Below are 13,274 nucleotides of genomic sequence, written 5' to 3'. Positions count from 1 at the left end.
GATAAGGTTGTGTACCTTTTCACCTATTAGCTGTAAACAAGTACTGTCAATAATGTAGATAGTGAGTTTTAATCATCACACTATAACTGACCATTTCCTTTAGACTTTTGAAAACGTATTCCTCTTAAGTGCTTTAACAAACATTTTTCAACAATGCCGTACTTCAATACAACTGTAAGGTACTTTTAATTGAGTATCTTCATTCTCCTACTTGCTTATTGTACATTTTACTTATCTATTTTTATAGCTGTAGTTACTTTGCATATTCATATTAATTATACAAAATGTTATAAATAATCTATGATGTATTTAAGTGGATGATACAGGAAGTGAAATTCATAAACTATCTGCCAAGTCAAACTTCCGCTGTTATTTTGGTGAAAGTAACTCAAAAATAAAGCAAATATAACGTGTTGCATTACAATTCAGACACAGTTATATTGTAATATAACTAATTACTCTTAAATGACAGTAGCTAGCAATCTATAATGTATTACATTTTGGAAGAAATTTGCCCAACACTGCTAATTACTATCAATGAAATTATAAATACATTTTATTAGTGCTGTCAGTTAAACGCGTTAACGGCGTAAACACAAACCCATTTTAACGGCGTCAATTTTTTTAATCACAAGATTAACGTTCTTTTGGCCTAGCAAACTTTGTATTTTTTTTTTTTTTTTACACATGCTGTTGCAACAACAAGTAACTTAGAAAAACTATAACACCACACCAGATCTAGCTACACCGGAAACAAAACAACAGGCACGCCACGCACACTTGTTTGGGCTCGCGAGCCGACCAAAGAGTATTCAATTATATTACATTTTATTTATAGTATCAAATCATGATGAGTTATCTTGAGACACTTTACAGATAGAGTAGGTCTAAACTCTATAATTTACAAGGACTCAATCGTTCTAGTAGTTCCCTCCAGAGCAAGCAACAGTGTGACCGTGGCGAGGAAAAACTTCCTTTTAGGAAGACACCTCGGTCAGACCCAGGCTCTTGGTAGGTGATGGTGTTGAAATGAAGAATGACAATAACAGTCACAGTAAAAGATAATGGAACAGTGAATTAAAATAGTAGTTTGTAGTAGTTCTTTGTAGTAGCTCATGGCATAGCAGGGGACTTTACGGCATTACAAGACACAGCAGGACGTAGCAGGGCACCGCAAAGCGTAGCAGGATGTAACAGGGCATTGCAGGACGTGTAGCAAGACCACGGTGACAGCTGCAACCATGGTTTTGGAGCCTCCCTGATCCAAGGAAACATGCTGGGGTAAAAAGAACACACGGACTCCGGGGAATGACTCCCCAGAGCTAGGTTAGTAACAAGCAGTTCTGGGACATGGATGCACACAAATGGAAAGATAAAGGATGGAGGAGCTCAGTGTGTCAAAGGAAGTCCCCGGTAGTACTACTACCTACAGTCTATTATTGATTATATGGTGGATGAATCTGACGACTATGACGAGAAGTAGGTGGGCTGGGTTAGGCGGACACTGTGACTCATCACTCTCTAACTATAAGCTTTATCAAAGAGGAGAGTTTTAAGTTTACTCTTAAATTTGGTGATGGTGTCTGCCTCCAGAACCCACACTGGAAGCTGATTCCACAGGAGCCTGATAGCTGAAGGCTCTGGCTCCCATTCTACTTTTACAGACTCTAGGAACCACAAGTAACTTTGCATTCTGGGAGCGCAGTGTTCTAGTGGGACAATCAGACACTAAAAGCTCTTCAAGATAAGATGGTGCTTGACCATTTAGAGCTTTGTAGAGGTCAGGAGAAGGATTTTAAATTCAATCCTGGATTTTACAAGAAGCCGATGCAGAGAAGCTAATGCAGATATGACCACTTTTCTTAGGTCTTGTCAGAACATGCTGGATCCGCTGGAGAGTCTTAAGGGTTTTATTTGAGCATCCTGATAATAAAGAATTACAGTAGTCCAGCATGGAAGTAACAAATGCATGGAGTAGTTTTTCAGCATCACTTAGGTTATTAAGTTAGTAGTAGGCTAATGTTACGTTTTGAGTGTATGGCGAGCATGAGACGCTGAAATGGACGCCAATAAGATTCTGAATAGAAAGTTTACTTTTTAAAGTTGCCAAATGGTTCCATTGACAAGACTAAAGTGATCTGCGTGTTTTGTCGTTGTGAACTGAGCTATCATCGCAGCACGTCCGGTCTGAAATATCACTTGATGGCCAAGCACACAGCTGATGTGAATTCTCTGCCCCTATCTCTCTACCCCTAATTCTCCACCTCCAAGTATTTTTTTCACCCTTTTGAGTGATGGACAGTGTTACATTGTGTGAGAGATTTTGCTAAGTAAGAATGTTACGTGTTGTGGTTTGGGGTTTTTGTTTGGGTGTGTGTGTCTCCCTTTCCTTGGCCTCCTTGTGTTTTTTGTCGGTTTTCTCCGTGGTCCTGTGTTCTTGGCCCTGTCTTATTCCCCTGTGTTTGTTTGTTCTGCTTTCTGCTTTATTTTGGTAGTCACTTCCTGTCTTGTCTTGTCTTGTCTAGTCTAGCTTCACTTTGTTTGTCTGATTGTCCAGCCCCGCCCTACTGTGATGCACCTGATGTCTCACCTGTTCCCCGTTACCTCGTTACCTCTTGTATTTAACCCATGTGTTTCCTTTGTCTCTTGTCAGATCGTTCTGCCTGTCATGCCGTCACCCTGTGAGATTGTCCTCTTCGCCGTACCCTTGTGAGTTATCCGTGTGCTGTCACCCTTTTTCCCTGTCTGTTTGTTCCCGCCAGCCGGCAGTGTTCCGTCCCGCCATTCTGCCAGCCTGCCTTATCCTGCCTGTTCCCAAGTTATCCTCTGTGGTCCTCCCCGTGATTTCTTCGTCAGCCCCCCGTGAGTTTCCCTCTGGTTTTGGGCTGCTGCTCCTCCCTGTGCTGGGTCGGATTTATGTTTGGACTTTACCCTTTGCTGATTTCTGTTGAACTGTTTTGAATAAACTCTCCATGACTCAGCTTATTCCTGCCCCCTCGTCTCTGCGTTTGGGTCCTCCTTCCTGTCCCGCAACAGTTACGTGTGAAATTGAACACTACAGTAAGCTATATGCCAATGTTGTTTTCAATAAAAAAACCTTTGCACAAAGCAAGCCAATCCACATTTGCTAGTTTGAAGGTGGAAAGAAGTGTCCATGCGCCAGGCAGGAGGGAAGAGGTGGAGGGAGAGGCGTGATCCTTTGCAGCAGGGATGCTAGCTCCTGGAGAGACAGGGCAGGGCGGCCCGGCTTCCGAGGGTTGTTGTGAGGAGGGTTCAGATTGGGTTTTGTAATTACAGGCAGTGTCAGCCTTCTGAGTCCCATTCATCATGGTGTTACCTCTTCAGACACTTTTTGGCCTCGGAGTAGAGGCGGACGAAGGGTGGTCTGGGGTTTTAATGGGCAAACATATTTAATGAGGGAGGGTCATGGATGATAGATTGGCAGTTCGGGGGGGCAGGAGTTTGTGGAGGAAGAGGAGGGACTTCCTCTCTGTCGGATAAATCCGGGATGGGGGAAAGATAATTGCCCCGACTAAGGCTGTGTCTCAAATCGCGCACTTCTGTACTAAATACTAACTATTTGAGTACATAGTGCGTTCACATTGTCGAAGTACGGTCAAATGAAGTGTACTTAAAATACCCGGATGGTGCACTCAAACCGGTCACAAAGTTAAGTGTGGATGGATGGACACTTTCCACACTCAACGGTCGCCATCTTGGCTACGTAGCGGAAGGGGCGGAGCTAACAACCGTTGAAAACTTTTGACAGCGCGGCCGAAGACGCGATAGCGAGACCGACGGAGCAATACAAAGTTGAACGTGATCTTTTTGCTATACATATAAGCCACTTGTAAATATATATTTGGTTAATTTTACAGTCGATAATAATTTTTTGTACCACGAATTATAACGTTTATTAGTACCCGTAATTTGACGTGCTAGCAAGCCAACCTTAGCTAGCTAACAGCGGCAGTTTAACCATATTGGCAATAAGTTATAAGCTAACGTTACATGTGTTGTAGTAGTATACTGTTGTTTGTGTTAAACTTTTGTCCATTGTAGACGATTTTAGTGTTAGATGTATGATCTTAACAAGTTGTACATAATCCGACGTGAGCGTTAGCTCAGCGAAATAGCGATCAGCTGATTGCCAGTAACGTTAACAGTAGCGTAATGTTAAAACGTATCCACTGTTCTGCCTCCACCTGATGTATATCCTGTATATACTGCCTCCCCCTGATGATTATCCTGTATAACCCGTCTCTTCAGGACAAACGAGGAATAGAGGTCCGTCATTTAGGGGTGACGATGGCCATCAGACCGTAGAAGGATCCCTGGAGAGTCTGGAATCCCCCCTCATGTCCCTGTCCCCATCAGACTAGCTACGGCCTGGGGGGAGCCTGCAGAACTACAAGCACATTTTTAAATAAAATTATATTAAAAGTATTTAACTTTGTTATCTTTTGTATTACACGTTGCATGACTGTAGCAAACATATAATGAATATGAAGGAATGGGTCTATTTAAATGTCAGGTCTGTTACCTCTGCTTTCACTATTGTATTGTCACTGTATGAAGACCATTTAGAACAAAAATACAACTTATATAAAAGATGTAATGATGGTTTGTCTATTAGGTAAGTTGTAAGGGGTAATGCTTCATAACAACAGTCTATCTATGGGCAACAGTGTCCTCATGAAACCGTTGAGCATTAAAATGAACAGTAACGTAATGAATGAATATTTACTTTACTTATTTTTAGAGCAGAAACATAAGTATATACTTAAAAGAGTGGACTGCAAAGAATGGGTATAATTAATGAATTAAGAGTGCAGTAACAAGAACGAATAATACGATACAGTTTGTGTATACTGTTTGAAGCTAATGGGGGGGTGACATGACGGCGGTGTCGCAATCGTCATCCTGGCGTGACACGGAGCAAATAAATATATCACATTTATTGTTGTTAAAATATCAAAAACAAGCAGGAATATTTTTCGCGAAACACAGCAGCTGACTGGAATGCTCTCCCTGGGGAAATTCCCAATTGTACAGAAGAAGAAGGATGAAATGTGATCGTCATTTCCGGTAAGTGCACATGGAAGTGCGCGATTTGAGACAACACTCCTCTGTCAAAATTTACGCACTATGCAAGACAGTACGTAGTGCACGAAGTGTACTTCTGTAAGTGCACTAAGGGAAGTGCGCGATTTGAGACACAGCCCATCTTTTCCTCTCTTAACCTCTCTGGTCATTACTGGAGGAAAATTTATGTTGGTTATTGCATTGCAAATAAATTTTTTTTACAGGTGTTTATGGGGTACTGCCGTATGAGTTTGAAATAAAACTTACTGGTGGCTGGGTCTGGTAGTTGACAGAATGTCTGGAGGGGTGGTGTGTCCCTAATTCTTATTTTGCGTGCGGGAGGAGCTTTTGATAGGGGTATGGGATTAATGGTAACAGACTTAAGAGGTGGTGGTGGTGGTGTGGTGTTTGTGTAGGCTGTGAGAAACTCACTCTTTTGCTGGCATAAATGGCCTTTCCTTTGGCAACTGCCAACTTCCCCTAAGCTCCATTGTTCCAACCTCTCATTAACCTGAAAAACTTCCTTTGGTCCTACATCCCACTAGTCCAACATCCCTATGTTTTTGAAAAATTAAACCCTCTGCTCCGACATCCCATTGTTCTAACCATGTAGGCTTTTATGGATCACCTCCCAGAACAGCTTCCAGTAAAATCCAGGATTAAATTTAAAATGGTCCTCGTATCTGGAAAAGCTCTTATTGTCCCACTAGAGCACTACACTCCCAGAGTTACTTGTGGTTCCTAGATTATCTAAAAGTAGAATGTGAGCCAGAGCCTTCAGCTATCAGGCTCCTCTCCTGTGGAACCAGCTCCCAGTCTGGATTCGGGAGGCAGACACCATCACCACATTTAAGAGTAAACTTAAAACTCTCCTCTTTGATAAAGCTTATAGTTAGGGAGTGAGGGATTGTCCCAGAAATACTTATTACTAACCTAACTCTGGGGAGTTTACTCCCCGGAGTCCTTATGCTATTTTTCACCCAGCATGCTGCCTTGGATTAGGGTGGCACCATAATCATGATTGCAACTGTCGCTCCTGCTGCATCCTGCTACATCAAGCTATGCTCTGCTGTGCCATGCTGAATCCTGTGGCATCCTGTGGCACCCTGCGGTGCTCTGCTGTGCCATGAACAACTACAACAACTATTTATAGTCATTGTTCCATTATCTTTATACTAACTGTTATTGCCGCTGTTCATCTGACCCCAACCGGCCCATCAGACACCGCCTACCAAGAGCCTGGGTCTGTCTGAGGTTTCTTCCCAAAAGGGAGTTTTTCCTCGCCACTGTCGCACTAATGCTTGCTCTTGGGGAAATTACTGGAATTGTCGTGTCTTTGTATACTAGAGTGTGGTCTAGACCTACTCTATCTGTAAAGTCTCTTGAGATAACTAATGTTATGATTTGATAATATAAATCTGGGGTGGCTAACCTGCGGCTCGTGAGGCAGATGCGTCTCTTTGCCTGCTCCTGTGAAGCTCTTACTGAGTGGCTGGGTTAAAAAAAATTAAATTAAAAAAATGTATACGTATATATAACTAAATATACTGTGTATATAAGACCCTTTCGCGTTTGGTATCACGTCGGTCGGTAACATTATAGGATATAGGACATAACTATATGGTTTGTTTAAGTGGCGTTGCCGTAGCTAGCTGTATCGTGTATTGAAAATACAAGGTAGGTGCTGCTAGCAAGTGAATAATGGCAGAGTCAGGAGGGAAAAGTAAAGCTAAGCGCAAATATGAAGAGGAGCACAGGACATTTAATCTGAGTGGTAGGAACTGTATTTTTTGTGGAACGAAATGGGAAGCCTTTCTGCTTGATTTGCAAGACGCTATCACATTTTAAAGCATCAAACCTGGAGCGCTATTTCACCTCACTCTATGCTAACATCGCCCGGGATTTCCCCAAAGGCAGTGAACTCAGCAAGCATAAGGTAAACACGTTGAAATGACAGTCAGAGAAGCAGACTCAATTTTTTGGAAAATTTGCAAAGCACTTAGAGACTTTCACATTAGCATCAACTATATCAGGTAGCATGGAACATTGCTTGTGCTAAAAAGCCATACAGTGATGGGGACTTTGTGAAGACATGTCTCAAAGATGTCATTGCTATCCTCGCGCCTGAAAATGACAATTTAAAGCGGTCTGTGTCAGACCTGCAGCTGTCACTCCACACAGTTGAACAGAGAATATCAGATATTAACAACGCGATTGAAACACAGTTACATACGGACCTTGAGAAATTCCTGTATTTCAGCATTGCTTTGGATGAGAGTTGTGACATTCAAGATAAGCCTCAGTTGGCAATATTTGTATGGTCTGTGTCAGAAGACTGCACAATTAAGGAAGAGCTGCTTGACATTGTCCCGTTAAAAGACAGGACCCGTGGCATCAACCTGAAAGAGACACTCATGACTTTTGCTGAGAAGGCAAATTTGCAGTTGTGCTGACAGCAATAGCCACAGACGGTGCACCAGCTATGTTAGGAGCTGCGAATGGCCTTGTTGGGCTGTGCAAAGCTGACAACCGTTTCCCGGATTTTTGGACATTTCACTGCATCATTCATCAAGAGCATCTGGTGTCTAAGAAGCTGATCTTGGACAAAATCATGACACCAGTGCTAGAAATTGTGAGTTTTATTCACACTCATGCTCTCAATCACAGACAGTTCAAAAACCTCATAGCTGAACTTGATGAAGATCTTCCCAGTGATCTGCTTTCAAGAGATAACATGCTTTCCCGCTTTTTTAAAATGTTGAACCCAGTGAAGCTGTTTCTGGGAGAGAAACATAAAGAATATCCTCAGCTACGTGACCCCCAGAGGATTTCAGATTTGGGGTTTCTGGTCGACGTTCAAAGTGTTTTCACATTTGTCAACAAGCTCAAGCTATTCCAGACTCATCTTCATAAGAGAGAGCTCACACATTTACATTTACCTTTAGTGACAAATGAAGCATTGTCCCAATTGGAGAGGATTGAACTTTGTGACAGACTGAAATCTGTGTTGAGAGAAGGAACCACAGAGTTCTGGAAAACAGTGCCCACAGACAGATGTCCCAATGTTAAACATGCTGCACTCAAGCTAATGTCAATGGTTGCAGCAACTTATGACTGTGAATCACTGTTTTCTACACTGAAACAAGTTAAGTCAAAACATGGTTCTGTTCTTACTGACACACACGTGAAAGAGTTGCTTCGAGTGGCCACGACTGAGCACAAACCAGACTGTTATGTTGGGGGTTCAGCTGGCCGTAAGTTTTATTTTATTTTATGATTTTTTCTACATTTTTCTCTCGTCATTCCTTGTCCTCTGTTTGTTTGGTGTTTCCTCTCTCTCTCTCTCTCTCCTTTCCGAAGCCAGCTGATTACACACACCTGCCTCCCATCCGCAATCACTGATCCTCGCTGCCACATCTGCCAGTCATCACGCGCTCCTGCTGTTCAAACTTGCCTGCCATCATCAGCATCAACCTCCGTGTATCTACCCTTCACACACACTTCACCTGATTCGCCTCTGTCAGAAAGCCTTGTACAGAGATTCCATTCCCAGTGTTTCCCTGTGCGTTTCATGTACTTACCCTTGATGTGTTTCTATTTCAGTTTTTCACTCTCCTCCGGTCAGCTGGCTTCAGACCCCGGTCCTCCTCCCACGGTGCACCCCTACTACTACCCCTGCTCATCATCCGTCTCAACTCCTCGTGCCTGTGTTTCCTCGTGACTCTCAAGCTCCTCGTATCCGTGCGTCTTCCTCAGCCTCGGCTCCCGGTTCCTCCTTGATCCATCTTTCGTGTCTCTCCCGGTTCCCAAGCCCTCGCCTGTCCTCTGGTCCTCTGTCTCCCTGCTCCCGGGGTCCACTTCCCCGCTCCCACACCTTACCTACTTTTCATTCAATAAATACCTTTCCCTATGAGCAGTGCATTTGAGTCCGTCCTTCTGTCTTGTAACACAGACCTGAAAAGGCTTGTGGACAACAAAGACTGTCAAGTTTCCCACTGAGTTAGTCTTTGTATATATATAAATAAAAGCCACTGTTGTGTGGGCATGCATGTGTTGTGGCTCTTTGCTATGGTGCATTTTTTTTGTTTTTTTTGGTTCTTTATGCTGGACTGGTTAGCCACCCCTGCTATAAATAAAACTGAATTGAACTGAACAGCATCCGCAGGCAGGGGTAGCGCTATTATCAGACCGGCCCTCGCTGCCTCAAAATGCTACCGGCCCACCGGGAAAAGTTCAGACTTTGCCAATTCCATTCCGCTACTGGGTTGGGGTGAGGCATTTGACCTTGAGTGGTTAAGGTTAGAATAGCTGATTGGTCAGGGGATAGGACCTGTACAAATGGGGTTAATTACATTATGGAAAGTGATCCACAAAAGCCTACATGGTCGAAACAATGGAATGTTGGAGCAGAGGGTTTATTTTTTAAACAAAGGATAAAAGCTTTGGAGAAAAGCACCATCTATATGACATGTAATATAATGTAAAAAGGGACGTCGGACTAATGGGCTGTAGGACCAAAGGGAATTTTTAGAATTATTGAGAGGTTGGAACTATGGAGCGCTGGAGAAATGACATGGTACCCTTTCCTTTAAAGGACGTGGTGGGCTCTTACCTGGTAAAAAGGTGGCTGTCTCAAACGTTCAGAGGGTGGAGAGATGGAAGCTGGTGAATCTTTTTGTTGTTGCTCTATGTTGCACCTCGGTGGTGGAAGGATAGGCTGGCTGGTAGCAGGCTACGTTAGCAGCTGGTCCCTTTGGGCTGCTAGGAGGTTATGGACAAATTTGGGAGATATTAGAACATAACATTTTTTAAGTTGTTGTATGTAGGTTACACTAGCTACCATGCCACTGAAAAAAAGGCAGCTGCTGCCGACGAGGTCTACAAGCTTGAAGAGTTTTGTGTTATTTACAAAGAAACAAAAAGAGAAGACAATGGAAATTTGTTACCATGGCAGCTATGACAGCTAACACCAGCTTTGCTGTTACAGTGGATGCTAGCTCCGAGTCTGCTACCAGAACGGATTTGGCTGAATGTAGGACCAAAGCCACCACCATACCCTTTGCCAAACATGCATCCGCCAGTGTTACAGCTAGTGGTAGCTCTAATATAAAGGATGTTGCCAAACCTGGGACAACTACACACTTGGACTTTTCAGAAGAGGAGCAGAATTTTACATTGCACTTTGCATTCATTCCCTCTGGCTGGAAGCAGTTTTTCAGTGCTTTACACAGTGACTCTGAGTCTATGCCCTGGTCCAGTTTACGTCTGGCTCCACGTCCTCTCTTTGACTTAGCTTCTGCCTTCAAACGTGATTGTTGGTAGACGTTGAAGACTATGTCTGTTCTTTTCTTTTTCACAGGGTATGCCTCTGTTTTGGGGAGAACCTAAAACGCAGCGTAGTGGTCAGATGTTTTTGAGCTCCATGGTGGCAAACTGTTCACTAGTGCTGAACCATCAATAATGATGGTTTCTGCTTCTGGTTCAGTGTCAGGTGTTTTGACAAGAGACTCAGGGATGGCAGCCAGCTGAGAATTCTGTCCACTGTGGAGCTTTCTACCTTCACTCAGGGAATGGCTGATTATCATGTCTGAAGAACTCCGACAGATCTCACACTCTGCTCTGGCATGAGACTGGCACAGTTTGGAGAAGAGCTGGCAGTTCTCCTTCACCAACTTTTTCTTCAAAGAATTGACAGAAGCTTTTTCCTGATGGAAGAAGTTCATGCAGTTCTTCTTGACTGGCTCATAAAGTTTGGGTTCCTGGCTCTCTTCCTTGAAAGAATTGCCCATATTTTTCATGTCACTAGTTAGCTTATTGACTTTATCAAGAAACAACACTTGAGCTTGTTTGGTCTGACATTGGTGGCTAGTTTGTTCTGTAACTTCTTTGGCTCCAGATGTTGCATTGTCCTGCAAAACCAAGCAGCTGACTTCACGACAAGCTACCATCCACCTTCTTAGGGCTGATGGATCTTCAGTCAGACCAATTGCACCCCCACTTCCCCTAATGACAGCATTGGCCTGTTCATGAGCTTGGTGTATGGCCATTGCAGAGAACGCTAGCTGAGGGTGTTTATGTTTCAGGGTCATCATGTCTCTGAGGTGGATTAGAAGCCAGCGTGCATAATTCACACTGTTGTTGGGGCCTTTGTAGTTTGCGATTCTCACACCAAGCCTTAAATTCAAGCATGTCCTCATTATTTTTGAACTGTCTCATTGGTGTAGTCATTGTAAGCTGCCTGCAGAAGCTTGTACAGACAGCATGCTGTTATCTGGAGCATATGTTGTGTTTTAGTGGTGCTTGAGGCTGTTAAAAATGATTCTGCCGGTCCAGAGGATGCTATCCCTGCCTCCAGCCCCTGTCCAAACACTTAACTCTTGATATAAATAGTTTATGATCTTGAATTTGATATCATTGTAATTCTTGATTACCACAACTTAGTGGTAAATATCACCTCTTGTGATTTATCACATTTGGTTCAAGAGATATGATGGAAAATACATAATTTGGTTCTGGCCAAATTGGCAACCCCAGCTGTCTAGAGGCCTTCATTTCTGTTGTGTGCGGTATCATTGTAATTGTTGATTATCAAAACCTAGGGGTAGACCTCATCCTTTATGCAGTTGAATGTTTTGGTCAGGAGACATCATGCAAAATACATAATTTGGCTATGTCGGCCGTTTTTTTCGCAATGGCTAACTCACTTTTTTGAAAGAGCACAACCCACTGAGTAATTGTGCCAATTTTGGTGCTTGTGTCCACATGTGAACAATTTCCTTAAAAAAATCGCACTTATCTGCTCCACTGGGGGGGGGTAATTCCCTGACCAGGCCAAGGCAGTTGTCTAAAAAACGAAAACACTATACGCACTGTTGGAACATATATGTTTTTATGAGTTGGTTGTCCAACATTTATTTGTCTGCACATCCTACCTTTATATTAATATACACTACCGTTCAAAAGTTTGGGGTCACATTGAAATGTCCTTATTTTTGAAGGAAAAGCACTGTACTTTTCAATGAAGATAACTTTAAACTAGTCTTAACTTTGAAGAAATACACTCTATACATTGCTAATGTGGTAAATGACTATTCTAGCTGCAAATGTCTGGTTTTTGGTGCAATATCTACATAGGTGTATAGAGGCCCATTTCCAGCAACTATCACTCCAGTGTTCTAATGGTACAACATGTTTGCTCATTGGCTCAGAAGGCTAATTGATGATTAGAAAACCCTTGTGCAATCATGTTCACACATCTGAAAACAGTTTAGGTCGTTACAGAAGCTACAAAACTGACCTTCCTTTGAGCCGATTGAGTTTCTGGAGCATCACATTTGTGGGGTCAATTAAACGCTCAAAATGGCCAGAAAAAGAGAACTTTCATCTGAAACTCGACAGTCTATTCTTGTCCTTAGAAATGAAGGCTATTCCATGCGAGACATTGCTAAGAAATTGAAGATTTCCTACAACGGTGTGTACTACTCCCTTCAGAGGACAGCACAAACAGGCTCTAACCAGAGTAGAAAAAGAAGTGGGAGGCCGTGTTCCACAACTGAGCAAGAAAATAAGTACATTAGAGTCTCTAGTTTGAGAAACAGACGCCTCACAGGTCCCCAACTGGCATCTTCATTAAATAGTACCCGCAAAACACCAGTGTCAACATCTACAGTGAAGAGGCGGCTGCGGGATTCTGGGCTTCAGGGCAGAGTGGCAAAGAAAAAGCCATATCTGAGACTGGCCAATAAAAGAAAAAGATTAAGATGGGCAAAAGAACACAGACATTGGACAGAGGAAGACTGGAAAAAAGTGTTGTGGACGGATGAATCCAAGTTTGAGGTGTTTGGATCACAAAGAAGAACGTTTGTGAGACGCAGAACAAATGAAAAGATGCTAGAAGAATGCCTGACGCCATCTGTTAAGCATGGTGGAGGTAATATGATGGTCTGGGGTTGCTTTGGTGCTGGTAAGGTGGGAGATTTGTACAGGGTAAAAGGGATTCTGAATAAGGAAGGCTATCACTCCATTTTGCAACGCCATGCCATACCCAGTGGACAGCGCTTGATTGGAGCCAATTTCATCCTACAACAGGACAATGACCCTAAACACACCTCCAAATTGTGCAAGAACTATTTAGAGCAGAAGCAGGCAGCTGGTATTCTATCGGTAATGGAGTGGCCAGCGCAGTCACC

The sequence above is a fragment of the Etheostoma spectabile genome, chromosome 15 (genome assembly GCF_008692095.1).
Source record: "Etheostoma spectabile isolate EspeVRDwgs_2016 chromosome 15, UIUC_Espe_1.0, whole genome shotgun sequence".
Classification (NCBI taxonomy): domain Eukaryota; kingdom Metazoa; phylum Chordata; class Actinopteri; order Perciformes; family Percidae; genus Etheostoma; species Etheostoma spectabile.
Note: the sequence above shows the minus strand (reverse complement) of the source record.